The 17481-nt window shown below is 46.9% G+C and overlaps 1 protein-coding gene across 6 annotated transcripts in view; it reads left to right on the top strand.

Moving 5' to 3' along the window:
- The window catches only part of ACACA (acetyl-CoA carboxylase alpha), a 322008-nt gene that overhangs the window by 56213 nt on the left and 248314 nt on the right, over positions 1-17481 (top strand). The window contains exon 1 of one of the 6 annotated variants that reach the window (XM_056128116.1): positions 5355-5431. The exons of 4 other annotated variants lie outside the window; for them this stretch is intronic. The gene's annotated coding sequence lies outside the window, so the exon portion shown is untranslated. Of the gene's footprint in view, positions 1-5354; positions 5432-17481 lie in introns of those variants that run through there. One more of the 6 variants, XM_056128111.1, reaches the window with a different exon arrangement.

Raw genomic sequence — 17481 nt, forward strand, 5'->3', positions numbered from 1 at the left:
TGGCTTTGCATTCAGGGATCACTCCTGGTGGGCTTGGGGGACCAAATGAGATGTCACGGATTGAACCTCTGTTTTCTTTGTGCAAGGCAAGTGCTCTACCTTGCCTTGTACTGTGTTATCTCTCAGGCCCCATAGTTCTAGTGGCTTTAAGTCCCAGGCGTTGGCAGCATTGGTTTCCTTGAAGCCATCTTCTCTCTGTTTCTTCACATGATCTCCCCACTATGTGTTTCTGTGTCCTAATCTTCTCCTTTCATAAAAATACTAGTCATGGGCTGAAGGTGTGGCTCAGTGGTAGAGCACATGCCTGGCATGTGTGTGGTCTTGGTTTTGATTTTCTAGACTGCAAAAACAACAGCAACATGTCATTTGGAATTAGAGCACACTCCAATAACCTTATTTTATTGCCTGTTTACAGCTTGTTTCCAATGCACTCCAATTCTGAGGGACTAAAGGGTTAGCACTGTAGTTTCCAAAATTGGAATTTTGGAACACAGTTTAGCCCATGACAGACATCTAGTTTCACCTCCTAGAAATGGGCCTTTCCTTTCTACTTGTCAGTCTAGTAGAGTAAGTTCTCTCCACCCTGTGGCTCTTTCTCCTCCTCCGCCTCTTACAGACAAAATGGCTTGTATAGCAAGAACTCATGGAACAACTCTGAAGAGCTTATGATAGAAATGGGCAGGTTGTGACATGTACCAGTCTCCACAACACTTAGGAGTTGATGAAACTCCAGGTATATTGTCTTAAAGACACAGCTCTCTGCTCATCTCTTTGCCCAATATATTACCATTTGATGATGATGTGATTTTTGATCTCACATAAATGGTATGTCCTAACTCATCTTCCAATAGGCTTTTCCTTGCCTATAGGTGGAGTAAAAAATAGGACATGTTAAGGTTTGCTGAAGTTTCATAAAAAGATAAGTTTTTGAAGGGCTTTGCAATATGGGATTGGAAGTACCCAAGCACAGACTGAGCAATACCTCTAAGAATTTTGGGCTCAGGGGTTAGAATGATAGAAGAGAAGCAAGGCACTTGCTTTGTATGCAGACTCCCTGGGTTTGATCCCCCGAATCCCATATGATCCCCCAAGCATCACTAGGACTGATCCCTGAGCACAGAGCTAGAAGTAAGTCCTGAGCACTGCCAGGTAAGGCCCCAAAACATAGAAAAAACCAATTGGGCTCAAAGTCCTTATTAAAAGAAATGAGGAACGTTCCATGTAAAATAAAAGGGGCAATCTTATTATGTTCAGTTCTTGCCAAAGCATCTTCAGAGTAATATTTGTTTTTCGTGGTTTTGGTTTTTGGGCAGTGCTCAGGGCTTACGCCTGTCTCCGTGCTCAGAGATCACTCTTGGCAGTGTTTGGGGGACCATTTAGGGTGCTAGGGATTGAGTGCTGGTCAGGCGCTGCAAGGCAAGTGCCTTACCCTTATATTGTTTCTCCTAGTCCAGAGAGTTACTTGGGAGAGGCTCAGATCTTACCTTCCAGGTCTAGACTTTTTTTGCCCCTCCCCCCTTTGTATTTTGAGCCATACCAAGTGATACTCAAGGGCTACTTGCAGTTCATTTTTATCGGGGGAGGGGGGTACACCTGACAGTGCTCAGTGGTTACTCTTGGCTCTGCACTTAGGAACTGTGCTTAGGGGACCATATAGAATACCAAGAGTCAAGCCCTGGTTAGCCACGTGAAGGCAAGTGCCCTACCTGCTGTGCTATCACTCAAGGACCTACTTGTGGTTCTGTGCTTGAGTGTTCCTCCTGGCAGCTATTGGGGACATGTAGTGCCAACGATCAAACCCAGGTGTTCTGCATGTTAAACGCGAGCTCTCTCTAGTCTTTTTGTTTTTCACAAAGAAATTTTATTTCAGGTTCATAAAAAACAGTTTTTATTGATAACATCAGACTATACACCATTAAAAAATAAAAAGGGGAAAATTTTAAAACTTGTTTAAAACAGAAAAGCGTATACAGGGGCTGGAGAGATAGCGCAGCACTTAGGGTGCTGGCCTTGCATGTGGTTGACCCAGGCCTAATCTCCAGAAACCATATTTCCCTCTGAGCACTGCTAGGAGTGATCCTTGAGCACAGAACCAGAAGTAAGGGTAAGATTTTATGGTTGCTTGTAGCCGGCCACGGTACAGTCCCCACTTCTCATATGGTCCCTAGAGTACTGCCAGGAGTGATCCACCTGATGTACTCTCTCTCTTGCCCCTAATCTTTTCAAAAAAACCTATTCTTTTTTGATTTTGGGACCATACCTGATGATGCTCAGAGATTACTCCTGGCTTTGCACTTAGAAATTAGTCTTGGAAGTGCTTGGTGGACCACATGGGAGACCTGGGATTGAATCCAGGTTGGCTATGTTCAAGGCAAACGTCCTGCCTACTGTAATATTGCTCTGGTCCTGAAAACATCTCTTCTTCCTTCCTCCCCCACCCTTTTTAGGCCACAGCTGACAGTGCTCAGAGGTTACTCCTGGCTCTGTGCTCAGGAATTACTTCTGACAGTGCTTGGGGGATCATATGGGATACCAGTGATAGAACCTGGGTTGCCACATGCAAGGTAAATGCCCTACCACTGTATTACCATTCTGGCCCAGAAACCTATTCTTGATGTCCCTGGTGTTTCAGATCCTGGCAAAATCATAGGCCCTACAATAAACCCAAGAATGTCATTCTTCTTCACATTTACATTATCTGAAATTCACTTTCTGGCATCCTCTTATTCCCCCCTCCAGTCAAACATCTTATTCAATTATATTTAAGTTCTGATTTATTTATTTATTGCTTTTGGGTCACACCTGGCGATGTACAGGAATTACTCCTGGCTCTTCACTCAGGAATCACTCCTGGAAGTGCTCGGGGGACCATAGGGGATGCTGGGAATCAAACCTGGGTCAGCCGTGTACAAGGTAAACACCCTACCCGCTGTGCTATCGCTCCAGCCCCAGTTCTGATTTTTTAAAAATCTTTGTTAAACTAAAGAGATGCATCAAGTGACAGATAGTTATAGTGTGATATAGGGGCCGAAGTGATGGAACAGCTAGTAAGCTCTTTGCCTTGCATGCACCCAACCTGTTTTCAATCCCTGGTACCCCACGATCTCAGTCCACTAATAGTGATCTCTGAGTGCAAAGGCAGGAATAAGCCCTGAGAACAGCTGGGTATGGCCCCCAAACCAAAAAACCAAAACAAAACCATTATTGTGAGATATGGTCTGTAAAAGTCACATCTTGCCAAATTTCTAGCTGGGTTTTGATCCCTGGAACAGGAGATATATTACAGCAAGTAGGGTGCTTGCCTTGTACCCCATAAAGTTCACCAAATCCTGCCAGGAGTGATCCCTAATCACAGATAGTCTTAGGCACTGCCTAATGTCCCCAAATCTCTTTCCCTATTACCTTGGCCCCTGTTCCCTTTGTTGCGATGTCTGGGGACTGTGCTCTTGGTTGTAGCACTCACACGTGTCCCCATGGTGTATGTGCACAAATCACACTTAATAATGTGGGACCATGCCAGGGATAGAATCTGTGGCCCCATAAATGCAAAGCAGGCAATCTATTACTGAGCCACATCTCCTCCTCGCTCCCTTTTCATTAAAATTTGATTTTTACATTTTGGGAGCCCACAACTGGGCTCATGGGCTACTCCTGCCACGTGCTCAGGGAAACACGAGCATATGCTTTATTCAGTCCCTTGAGCTCTCTCTCTCTCTCTGGCCCCTTTTGATTTAAAGTGGGTTGGTTTTTGCACCATTTGTTTGTTTGTTTGTTTGTTTTTGCACCACACCTGGCAATGCTCAGGGGTTACTCCTGGTTCTGCACCTGGAATCATGGTGGGGCTGGAGGACCATAAGGGACGACGGGGATCAAACCTAGGTAGGGTTCGTGCAAGGCAAGTGCCCTCCCTATTGCACCGCCCTCCCCACCCCCAGGGCCAAACTCCTGAAAATACAACCCTGAGTGGGATTATAAAGGCTTGCTCGATCAGTTTAGTTCCTCATTGATCAATAATTAAATCTCTCTGCATGCACTTCCCAAGAGCTCCTTTTTGTATTCTTAATCTGTTCACCCTTTCCCTGATCATCCAATTTTGTCACACCAAACCCTAACTTACTTACACTCGTAAGGAACCTAGGGCCGCATTTCTCAAACTTTCCCACACATAGCTGGCCTGTGCACCTGTTTCCTTCCCGTGGACCCCCAGTCCCCTGCCCCCCACTCACCGATTTTCTTCTGGGGTCCTCCACATATCTCCGCATGATTCCCGCCCCCCACAACCCCGTGAGAAACAAGAGTTCTAGATGCGACATTAAATCCTCTCAAGGAGTTGGAATTCATCCACTGGGGTTTTTTTGGGTGCCGGGGATCAGACCCCGCGCCTCATCCACGGGAAGGCGCCCACTATTCCCACGTCGCCTGCGTCCTCATCTCTCGAGAGCACTGGGAACATTTCCCCAGCTGTTTCTCGGCCGCCTAGAAGTTTGATTGTCTACCGAAACTCTTTCCACATACCGTGCGTTTTCAGCACAGGGCCACCACGAAAGTCTTCCTCTGAAATAACCGACAAAACCAGAGCTTTAGTGGGAAGAAGCGCCCGGAAGGCAGGACTGGCCGGCCCCACGACCGGGGTCTCCCCGGGTAGCCGCCCCCTTCACCCCCCCGCCCCCAGGCGCCCCGGGATCCAGCACCTCGCAGTGCTGCTGGGGTGTGGGTGGGCTACTTTGGGGGGCTGAGGAGCAAGCCAGAGGCGGGCAGGCTGGATCCCGAAGAGGGTCCAGCCGCGCCCCGCATCCCTTGGACTCCGGCCGGTGTGATCTCGCACCCCACGGGTCCGGGTGCCTCCCCGGAGCCCGACCGCCCCGTCCCCCCACGGTCCTGGGCTCCCGGGCGCCGGTCCCCGCCGCTACCCTCGCCGCCCGCAGGGGGGCGCCCGCCCGCACCCATCACCCGCCAGCCGAGGCGGCGGCGACGGCCGGGGCCGGGGGCGCCCGAGACCGGCCGCAGGACCCGCCCGCCCTCTCGCCGCTCGGCCCCGAATGGCAGAGCGCCGCTCGGACCATCGGCATCGCCTCACGTCGCCCCGCCCCGCGGCGGGCTCCCATTGGCTGCCTCGCGGCCCTCTCGGGGCCCGCGCCTCGCCTCGCGGCCGGCCAGACCACTGGGCGGCGGGAAGCCGGGTCAGAGGTGAACGGCCTGGAGTAACCCCGGACGTAGTCACCTCATGGGGCTCGCGGGCTGAGGGGGGGAGGCGGGGGCGGGACGGGGGCGGGGCCGGCGCCCGCCAAGCCCCGCCCCCGGCCACGGCTCGGGCCGGCCTGGTGCGGCGCGCCTGTCAGCCATCGCCCGCGCCGCCGCCGTCCGCCGCCGCCGCCCACGCCGCCTCAGCGCCGGGGCTCCGGGGCCGCCCGACCGCCGCCGCCACCCTGAGGTGAGGGGAGGGCCGCCCCGGGAGCCTGCGCCCCGCGCCTCCGAGCGCCCGGGGCTCCGAGGGGGGCGGCGGCGGCGTGGGGGGGGCCGCCTCCCATCTTCCGCCTGCACGCGGCCGGGGCTCCATCCCGTCGGGACGCGATGCTGGCCGCTGCCGGCCGCCCGCGGCTCTCGGAGGCCCGGAGTTTCCCCTCTCGGGGAGGCGTGAAGGGCCGGAGCTCCGGCGTCTGTGTGTGTGGTTGGGGGGGCGGGGGATAGGGGCCCGGACCCCGGAACTGGGAGACGCGGGGCGCGGGCCACTAGGAAGGGGCAGGGCTGCGTGCCCGGAGCTGGTCCTTCCCGTCCCGCCCGGCCCTCCCGGCCGCTCGGCTCTCGCACCCCACGTGGGGCGGGGGCGCAGAGGAGTCCCGTGGCTCCCGCCGCCGGGGGCGTGGGGCGACTCTCGCCGCGTCTTTGTATCCCGGGGGACGCCGGGACCTGCCGGGGCCGGAGCCGCGGAGCCGGCCCTTGCCCCTGCCCCTGCCCGCCGCTCGGCACCCGGGGCTCGCCGCCGCTGCTGGAGGCGCCGGGAAGGACGGAGCGGGTGCCCGCGCCCGGGGGACGCGAGCCCTGGGTCGTACCCCCCCCCCCCATCCCCCGAGATCCTGGAGGGGCCAGAGGGATGCGAGCCGAGGCGTTTCGTGACTCTCCGGGAACCACATTGGTTTTTAGGTTGGGGGTACGGGAAAGTGGACACTCACGAGGGCCTCGTGGGGGGTTTTCCGAGCATTTAAGAGTACTGTGCGAACTGGCCCGTAAAACTGGCCCGTGAACTTTCCGTGGTGGTGGGAGGTTGGAGGGACACTCTGGTGGAGAGTGTGGTGATGGAACATTGGATGCACGAAACTCTGCCCTTAGCAGTAGTGTAAATCACTGTGCCTAAAAGGAAAACAAAATGTTAAGGGAAAAAAAAATACTATAAGGACAGGGAGATCGCTCTAAGGGCTGGAGTGCATGAGCCCCTGGTTGGGTCCCCATGGGACCACGTGGGACCGCCTAGGTGAACCAGCACTGTCGGTTTGTGATCCTGAAGTCAACAACAATCTAACTGTTCAGATAGGGGAAATATATTTTATTTTCACATATTTTTGTTTTAAAGTTCAAGTGAAACAAATCAAAAACCTTCCTGTTTAAGCGCTCTTGTACATATCGCCCTCTGTGTGGAATAAACCAGATTACTCAATCTTCAGTCACAGAAATTGACTTTCTGAGTTTCTCCATTCATTCATTCATTCATTCATTCGTTTCCCCCTCTTCACCTTCCCCAGTTAAAGCAGAGAAGCATTCTTCCTTTGGTTACATAGTTTTTTTTTTTTTACTTCCTGAGAAGATTTGGAATGACTTAGATGTCTGGGTAAAAAAGTTATTTGTGCTGCGTGTTCCACAGGAATTTTTTGGAGGGAGTCTTTGAGGTTTGATGAGGTTGCTGAGACTGAGGTTTTTCGCAGTGGTGCTAGGGGACCATTCAGAGCCAGGGTTGGAACCTGGAGCTCCAGCATACAAAGCTTGTACCCCAGCCCGTTTGAGCCACCTTCCTGGTCCCTTAGCAGGTATTCTTTTGTTTTTTGGATCACACGTGGTTGTGCTCAGGGCCTACTCCCTGGCTCTGTGATCAGGGATCATTCCTGACAGGGCTCAGAGGACCATATACAGCGGCTGGGATCAAACCCCTGTTGGCCTGGTGCAAGGCAAGCACTTTTCCCTGAGCACTATCTCTTTGACCCCTTGGCAGGTATTTTTAAGGAAAGTGTTGTATTCTGATAGAGCAGGACTCTGCACCAGTGAGGTGCTTGCTTGCTAGCGTCCCCCTATCCCCCTTTTTTTTTTTTGCTTTGTAGGTGAGCACATTCAGGGCATGTGGAATATGTGAGGCCCTTTGAGAGACACTCACCACAAAGCCCCTCTGCTTGCTACAAAGTAGCAATTCACTTTTCACTTCTGGTGTTGCTTTCCTCCTCACTTACTGTTGGAAGATTGTTGGAGAATTGAAGAGTAGGCATGTGTAAAATACCAGAGGCCAAGAATTACGAAATTGAATATATGCTCCTCTACTTTTTGTTTTGGTCTCTGGTCCACTCTTGGTTTGCTCCTGGCTTTGTGTTCAGGGATTGATCCTGGCAGGGCTCAGGGGACCATTTGGGGTGCTGGGGATTGAACCTAGGTCAGTTGACTGCAAGGCAAGTACCTGACCCCTATAATTTTTTTTTAAGCCCTTTGTTGCTGTCTACATGGCTGGGGTCACACTCTTAGTTGTAGTGCTCATCAGGGAAAGTTTTCTTTTGGTGCTTGAACATATTTGGTTACAGGGAAACAGTTAACTTTTGTCGCTTGAACACACTTGATTACAGAAATCACACACTTGGTTATGGTATCACAAGATGAATTGTCCTAGTGTTCATACTTGTATTGCAGGACACACTTGTCTTGTGCTTTTGGGGGTCATACTGGAGAGCTCTTGCCTGCAAAGCAGATGCAGTGCCATTGAACTATGTCAGGGCCCCGTAATAGTTTTGCTTAGATTTACTGTGCAGAGTAGAAATTTATCTAGGGTCAGAGAGATAACAAAGGGGTTAAGGTACTTGACTTGCATCCCACCCACTGTAGTTTGATCCCAGGTGCCGTATATGGTCCCTTGAGCACCACCAGGGGTCACTCCTGAGCATAGTCAGGAATAATGCCTAAACACTGCTCTTGTGGCTCACTCAAATCACCTCCCTCCAAACACTACATCAAGCTTAGAGTTGTTTGTTTGCTTTTTGATCCACACCCAGTAGTGCTCAGGCTTATTCCTGGCTCTGTGCTCAGAAGTTACTCCTGGCAGGATTGAGGTGGGACCATGTGGGGTGCCAGGGTATTCAAGGCAAACACCCTACCTGCAGTATTGCCTCTCTGACCCTTCAAGCATACGATTTAAATTATTATTATTATTATTATTATTATTTTGTATTTGGGCTCCCTTTTTTGACAGGGGCAGCTCCCATTTCAGTGGTATTTAGTTGCTCCTGGTTTTGTTCAGGGGATCATATAGGCTGCCTTAGATCAAACCTGGGGTCTTGCATGCAAACCATGTGTGTTCAGTCTGTTGATTTATCTTCCTGACCCAAGATTTATTTGTTTTTAAAATGGTAGGAAAACTTGAGAAATCGTAATATTTGACTTAATAAACTCATAGTTCAAACAATAACTAGTACATGCTCAAGAATTAGTATTGTGAAAGCCAGTTTCAGAGTTCCCTTATCTGATACTGATCTCTCAAGTGCTGTAAATAGGCTCCTGTATAGATCACTGTGTAACATTTTATTTCCTTTTTAGTCAATGACCAGGAAAAATTTTCACCTGTCACACAGACTGGTAATACAGGTCTGGTACTAGTGTTTTCCTTTTTTAAAATAATTTTTAGGGGCCAGAATGATAGTGCAGTGGGTAGGGTGCTTGCCTTGCACATGGCCGACCTGGGTTCAGTCCCTGGCATCTTGTCTGGTCCTGCAGGCCCTGCCAGGAAAAGAGTCCTGAGTGAAGAGCCAGTGGTAAGCCCTAAGTATTGCCAACTGTGGTTAAAAAAATTTTTTTTTCCATAAGGGCTAGAGATATAGCACAGAAGGCTCTTACCTTGCACACAGCCAACCTGGATTTAAATCCCCAGGCCCACATGTAGTTAGTCCACCAAGCACACTGCCAGGAGTAGTCCCTGAGCACTACTGTGTATTTTTTTTTTTAACTTTTTGGGTCTCACCTAGTGATGCTCAGGGGCTACTCCTGGCTCTGTGCTCAAGAATCACTCTTGGCGATGCTTGGGACACCATATGGAATGCCAGGGATTAAACCCGGGTCAGCCACATGCAAGGCAAACGCCCTACCGCTTTACTGTTGCTCTGGCCCCGCACTGCTGTGTATTGCTCAAGAATTGAAAAAGGTAAAGGTAAAGGTAAAGGCCCTCCCGTTGATGGTCGATTTGCTCGAGCGGGCCCAGTAACGTCTCCATTGGAGACTTTGTTGTTACTGTGTCTGGCATATCGAATACTCTCAGTAGCTTGCTGGGCTCTCCGAGAGGGGCGGAGGAATCGAACTCGGGTCGGCCATGTTGGCTGCGTGCAAGGCAGACGCCCTACCCGCTGTGCTATCACTCCAGCCAGCAAGGATGACACGCAAATTGAAAAAGAATAAAGAATAAAGTAAATTAAAATAAAAATTGTTGGGGACTAGAGAGATGATACAGCTGGTAGGGGCACTTACTGTGCACCCAGCCAAACTGGGTTCACTCCTTGGCACCCCGTATGGCCCCCCAGGACTACTAGTACTGATACCTGAGCCAAAGTGAACCCTAAGCATAATTGGGTTTGGCCCCAAACCAAATAAATAAATAAAAAATTAATGGTGGACCAGACATATGGCTCAAGTCATATGGTGCACGTGCCTGACATATGGGAGGCCCTGAGTTTGATCCCTGCACCTCATATCCCCCCATTCCAGCACCTCTGAGTCTAGCCTGGTGGCCACCAAACATCGCCAGAAGCGACCCTGCCCTCTCCCTCCTGGCACTGCTGGTTGTAGTTCCTATTTTAAAAATTAAGTTGTTGGAATAGTATATTGGAATTAATTCCTTTTTTTAAAAAACAAATTATTTAAAATTTTTAATTGAATCACCGTGAATTACAAAGTTATTCATGGTTGGGTTTTAGGCATACAATGTTCCAACATCAATTCCTTCACTAGTGTTCACCTCCCTCCACCAATGTCCCCAGTTTCTCTCCTGCCAGCCCGCCACCCACCCCACCTCCTGTCAGCCTACCTCTATGGCAGGCACTATTTGTCTCTTTTCCCTTTCCCTCCCTTTTTAGGCCCTGTGGTTTGCAATATTGTTACTGAGAGGGTATCATGTATGTCACTTTGCTTCCTTTTAGTACCTAGTTCTGGTCCAGAATGACCACTTCCCTCTATCATACTTTTTGTTTCTATAATTAAAGAATATTTTCAGTAGTTAATTTCACTATACGTGAAGTGTAAAAGTGTAAAGTGACTGCCTTACAAAGTGGTCAGCACTGTTTCCTGAAGGTGCTGAAGCAGTCCCAGAGCCCAGCTCATTGTTCTTTTTTTTTTGGTGGCGGTGGGGCCATACCAGGGCTTCTACTGATTCTACACTCGGGATCATTCTTGGTGTTGCTCAGGTGATGCTGGGGATGGAAATCTAGTTGACTGATTTCCTTACCCATTGTGCTGTCTTTCCTTCCCCTCATGGTTTTGATTTGCTTGTCCTTGAGATTGTATGATGTTGATGTGCTTACTAGCTATTAGTATGTCTTTGGAAAAGTAGCTATTAAAGTCATTTGTCCACTTTTGAATGAGGTTTATTTTGTTAACGTTTAGGTGTCCTCTATAGAACCTGCATATTAATCTTATTGGATATTAGATGATTTGTTTTCTCCTATTCTGTTCATGCCTTTTTTATTCTTAGAAGTGTCTTTTAATAAGCAACTTTGTGTGATGCCATTGGTGTCATATCCAAAATTTTTTTTGCCATGTATGACAGTGGGAAACTTTTGTGCTTTTTTTTTTTTTTAACTTTTTTGGTCACACCTGGGGATTACTACTGGCTCTGCACTCAGGAATTACTCCTGGCAATGCTCAGGGGACCATATGGGATGCTGGGAATCGAACCCGGGTCGACCTTGTGCAAGGCAAGTGCCCTACCCGCTGTGCTATCGCTCCAGCCCATTTTTTTTTAAAAAAGAGTGCTGTTGGAGGTCTTGTGTTTAGATTCTTGATCTGAATAATTTATTTGTGTGTGTGTGTGTGTGTGTGTGTGTGTGTGTGCTTTCTTAGGTATGTGTCCAGCTTCATTCTTCTGCATGTTTTAATCTATTTTTTCCAAGCATCTTTTGATGAAAAGGCTATTCTTTCCCCATTAAATAAGCTTAACACTTACCTTGCCAAGTATCATTTGCTCATATTTGCAAGGATTTATTTCTGGGCACTCTTTTCATTTGTTTTAGGTTTTAGGTAATAACACATTCGATTCCTGTAACTCTGTATAAATTTTAGATCAGAAAGCTTTAGTTGTCTAGTTATGCTTGCTTTTTGAAATTCCCTATAAATTTTAGGACGGATTGCCTTATTTCTTTAAGGAATTTGAGACTAATTACATTGAATTGGTAGACTGTTTTGTTTGGCAGTTCTGATATTTTAACAGTATTGAGTTTTCTGATTGGTGGGATATGTTTCCATTTATGTTTTTCATTTCTCCCATCAATGTCATTTTATAATTTTGTAATTTTTTTTTTTTTTGCCTTTTGGGTCACACCCGGCGATGCTCAGGGGTTACTCCTGGCTCTGCTCTCAGGAATCACTCCTGGCGGTGCTCAGGGGACCATATGGGATGCTGGGAATCGAACCCGGATCGACCACGTGCAAGGCAGACACCCTACCCACTGTGCTATCTCTCCAGCCCTGTAATTTTGTAATTTTCAATATATAAGTGTTTCATCTTTTTGGTTAAATTATTCCTAAGTATTATTATATTATTTATAAGTGGAATTATTTTTGTAATTTTATTTCAGCTTATTCAGTGTTTAGCAATAAAACTCATTTTGTTATTTGATAGATTGATGGATTAATTTCTGGTTCTAAAAACTTTTTTTATGTAATATTTAGGGTTTTCTAGACATATTATCTCCTAGTGGATGTCTACTTATTTACTTATTTTTTTTTGGGGGCCATACCCAGAAGTGCTTAGGATTTGTTGTTGGCTCTGCTCAGGGATCATTCCTGGTGAGCTTGAGGGACCACATGGGATGCCAAGCATGGAACCCAGGTTGGCTGTATGAGTCCTACACTATACTATTGCCCTGGCTCCTGATATGTTTATTTTTTCCTTTAGAATTTCATTTGTCATTTCCTTACTTGATTGCTGTGGCTAGAATTTTCACTACTGTATTGAAGAAAAGTTGTATTAATGGACAATTGGGGAAAAACTTTGTTTTTCACCTTTTTTGTTTGTTTGGGCCACATCTGTCAGTGCTCAGGATTGACATCTGGTTCCCGGCTCAGGGTCACTCCTGGTGGGCCTGGGAAATCATATAGGGTGCCAGGAATAGAAATTGAGTTGGCTGTGTGCAAGGCAAGAGCCCTACCTACTGTACTATTGCTCTGTCTCCTCAGTTTTTCACCTTTTTTTTTTTTACTTTTTTTTTTGGCAGGGAGGCAGGGGTCACACCTGGCTTTACACTCAGGAATTACTCCTGGCGGTGCTCAGGAGATCATATGGGATGCTGGGGATCGAACCCCTATTGTCTATAGCAAGGCAAATGGTATACCCGCTGTACTATCGCTCTGGCCTCAGTTTTTCATCTTTAAGCATAATATTTGCTGTGGGCTTTTTGTATTTGACTAACAGTATATGAGTTTCTTTCTAGATATGTTTCTTGAATGTGCTTTTCATGAAAGGGTGTTGAGTTTTGCCAGTGCATTTCTGTTTGGAGATGAGCATGTGGTTTTCTTCTTTCATTCCATTAATACAATGTCGCACAAACTGTGATATCCAAGAAATACATATTTTGGTTTATCAGATCACACACATGTATGTATGTGTATATGTATTTATGTTTTGAGCCCCACTCAATAATACTCAGGGATTGCTCCTGGCTTGGTGCTCAGTAATTACTCCTGGTGAGAACCATAAGGGATGCTGGGGATCAAACCCTGGTTGGCCATGTGCAAGGCAAGCACCACCCTACCCATTTACTCATTGTACAATCACTCTAGTCCTAACACATATATTTAATATATATTTGTTATTCATCCACAGTTCCTGGCTCACAGCTCCCCAGATCCTTGTAATTTCCTTAGTGTTGCCTGTGACTACGTTAATGAACGTAACTTTGGGAGAAAAGTGTGAGAATAGGATCTGGTTACCAGTCAAACCAAAGTGACCAGGAAGGGATTTCCTGGGAGGGAAGAGGGGCTTGAGATTGAGTTCAACAGCCAATAGCTAATGAGCTGATCAATCGTGCCTGTGTGACGAAGACTCCATAAAAAGCCTATAGGTAAACTTCGGGTAGCTTCCAGATGGGTGAACACCTGGGAGACCTAGGGAGCTGGGTGTGATTGGAAGGTCATGGAAGCACTGCTCCTTTCCCCCATAGTGAATTCATCTCTTCTGCCTGGCGCTTCCTGAGTTATATCTTTTGGAATAAATTAGGGATCCAGTAAGTAAGGAAACAGGTTTTCTGAGTTCTTGGAGACTTTTTAGCAAATTAATTGAACCTGAGGATGGGATTTTGGGGAACCCCTGATTTATACCCAGTTGGTCAGAGGCACAGGTGCTGGGGATTGAACACTCGTCAGTCACCTGCACAGCAATCACCTTCCCCACCTGTACTCTCTCTGGCCCTGTGGCTTTTAAAAAACTTTTATTTTTCAGAAAAATTGAGATGACTTTGATCTATGATTTATGAGTGTATAAATATCCACAGACACTTATACAAGAAGTGGTGTTACCATATGCCACGGATCCTGCACCACCCCTACCCCGAAGTTTTACCCTCTATCTTAGTGTATTTTTGACCCTTTCAACCCTTTCCTACCCTCCTTGCTAATCTCAGTTCTGTGGCCATAGTTTAACGGTTTGTTTCTGTTGCTCATTGTCTCTTCCCTTTCTTTATCACTTACGAGTGAGATCATACAATAGTTGGCTTTTTCCTTTTGACTTTCTCTGCTACATGACCCCTTTTAGTTTTATCTATTTTTTCAGAAAAGGCAAGCTCGCTCCCTCCCTCCCTCCCTCCCTCCCTCCCTTCCTTCCTTCCTTCCTCCCTCCCTCCCTCCCTTCCTTCCTGAAGTTCGCAGGGGTCCCCAGGGACAGCTTCCAGTAATACTTAGGGAGTTGATCCGGATGGTTCCATGGGAGGGTCAGGGAATGTGTCTCTGCTGGGGTGGGGGTGGGAGGGTCACTCCTGGTGCTACTCAGAGGACTATGTGGTGCTGGGAATGATGCCTGGCCTCCTGCATGCAAAGCTTATACTCTTCCCTTTGAACTCTCTTTGGGTTAAGAGGCTTTTTACTTGTATAAGTAGAATATTCCACAACTGAATTTGGGAAAAGTCCTTGTGTTGGAGGTGGTAAGGTCAGAGATTTAAGAGCCTCTTCCAGATGTCCAGTTCCATTCTTTGTCCTCTTTTTAATACCTAAAGGAAAGGGTCTAGGGATCATCTAGATTTGTATGTAAGTAAAATTTTGTGTGAGGGTGCATTTTTGTCAAGTAGGGATCCACTGGCAGCTGGAGCAATAGCACGGTAGGTTGTGTGCTTGCCCTGCATGCGATTAACCCTAATTTGATTCCCAGCATCCCATATGGTCCCGAGTTTCCCAGCATCCCATATGGTCCCCCTAATTTCTGCACTCAGAAATTACTACCTCCGCCCCTCTCGGAGAGCCTGGCAAGCTACCGAGAGTATCTCGCCCGCACGGCAGAGCCAGGAATAACCCCTGAGCATCACTGGGTGTAACCCAACCTTCCCAAAAGACTTTTATTCGATGTCTGACTGTGTCTTGGGCCTTTGAAAGTTTAAAAAATCATTGTTTAGGTACTTAACTCATTTTTCTTATTCCCTGGTGATTTAATAAAGTGGAGGGGGCAAGGGAGTGAGAACTAGTCATATATTTTAAAATTTTTTGGACAACTGTCAAAATTTCCTTGACATTATCACCTATATATAAATGGTACAAAGATTTATGTAACAGTACTTATCCTGATAAAGTATGGAGCACACTGAACATTTTCTATGTAATTAAGACGTTGTTAGTTAAGCGAAGGCAGGAATAGAATTGGGGAGATACAGTGGGATCATGGTGGAGGGATATGGACATGCTGGGGGAGGGCGTGGTGCCAGATCTGTTATATCTGTATGATGACTGAGATAAGTTTTTATTTTTTCGTGGGGAGGCCAGGGAGCACACCCAGTGGTTTTCAGGGCTTACTCCTGGCAGGGCTTAGAGGGGAGACCGTATGGGGTGCCAGGGATTTGACCCAGATTGACTATGTTGCAAGGCAAGTGCCCTACTGCTGTACTTTTTCATTCTGACCCAACTCTAGTAAATTTATTTTGAATTTTTTCTTTCTTTTAACATCTTCTTAAATACTGAAAAATGTATTTTGAAATTTTATTTGTAGTGGCTGGAGCGATAGCGCAGCGGTAGGGCGTTTGCCTTGCACGCAGCCAACATGGCCGACCCGAGTTCGATTCCTCCGCCCCTCTCGGAGAGCCTGGCAAGCTACCGAGAGTATCTCGCCCGCACGGCAGAGCCTGGCAAGCTCACTGTGACGTATTCGATATGCCAAACACAGTAACAACAAAGTCTCCAATGGAGACGTTACTGGGCCCACTCGAGCAAATCGATGATCAACGGGAGGGCCTTTACCTTTACCTTATTTGTAGTGGAAGAAAAGAAAATATTAAACTGCCTTAAAAATAGTTGTAGCTCTCTAATTTTCTAGTTTTCTGATTGACGACCCATCATTTAAAAAAGTTATCTGTGCATCAGTTTATCAAACCCTTTTTTTATTATTCACAGCAGTCTGATAGGATGTAGCTGATCTTTACATTTTTATAAACAAAATTTTGGAGCTATTAAGTGGATTCTCGTGTGTACTACTGATATTTAGTAAAGTCAGTGTTAAGTCTGACTTCTAGGTTTGATTCGCGCTCCATTACACCATCCTACATCCTTTCATCCTCTGGCTTCTCATTTTACTTTGTTCTCTGCCACAAATTTGGGAATAATATAAGCCCAGATTACACAACTGGGTAAATTCTAACTTCAGGTCACATATGGAATCCATACTGTCCTTAATTGTCGTTCAGTATTTATTCTTACAAGTTTTGGATTTTCCTATTTTTGTAATAGATTCTTTCTGTTTTCTTCTCTACTCTGCACCAGTGGAATTTTGTTTTTGTTATCCCTAAAAGACCGGTAGTTTCTAAAAGTTTGTTGGGGGGCCATATCTGGTGGCGCCCAGGACTTATTCTTGGTGCTGTGCTCAGGAATCATTCCTGGCAGGGTTCAGGGGACCATCGTGGGGTGCTGGGTATTGAACCTGGGTCTTTCATGTGCAAGGCAAATATTCTACTTGCTGTACTATTGCTTCAGCCCAAGATCGGTAGCTTTTTGTTTGCTTATTTGATTTTTGAGTCATACCCAGTGGTGCTCAGGATTTACTCCTGACTTAGCGCTTAGAGATCATTCCTGTCAGTGCTCACAGGACCATAGGGATGCCAGAGATTGAACCCAGGTTAGCTGTGTGCAAAACAAGCACCCTTTCTGATATACTGTCACTCTGGCCCTAAATCAGTAGGTTTTAAGCCTAAATATGTTTTTGTTTTTTTGACTACACTTGGCTGTGCTCAGGGCTTATTCCTGGCTCTACACTTTGGAGTTAATCCTGACTGTCTGTATTGGGTGCTGGGGATTGAACCCGGGTTGGCTGAATGCAAGTGCCTTACCCACTGTACTATTACTGCTCTGTCCTCTTAAGCCAATAATTGTATCATTATCTGACAGCTGGAGAACTTAATATTTGGATTTCTGGGATTTTAGCAGTGATTCTGATTCAGTAAATCTGGATTGAGTTTAGAATTGACGTGGGCTTAAAATTGACCACACATGTTTCTTACATAGTCAAAGTTGAGAATTTCTACCCTGGATACATTTAAATTGTTCCGCTTAGAAGGCTGTGCAGGATTTGGAAAGTGATTAGGAGACATGATGACCCCTTAGAAGTTTTGGATTTTATATAGTGGGAGGGGTATCTTCTCCTTAGTGCCCTTTCTTTTGGAGTAGTTATTGCCATGTAGAAACATCATTAGACCCTAGATTGATTTGTAGTGAATCCAGTGTTCTCTTCCCACTACTACCTATTTTGATGAAACATCGTAAATCATAGGTTGGGATAAGTTCATTGAGGTGTACAATTGAATAAGATACCATGATGAAATGGTAAGCTTCGATTATTGTTTATTT

This window comes from Sorex fumeus, unplaced genomic scaffold, assembly GCF_029834395.1.
Source record: "Sorex fumeus unplaced genomic scaffold, SorFum_2.1 ptg000063l, whole genome shotgun sequence".
NCBI lineage: Eukaryota > Metazoa > Chordata > Mammalia > Eulipotyphla > Soricidae > Sorex > Sorex fumeus.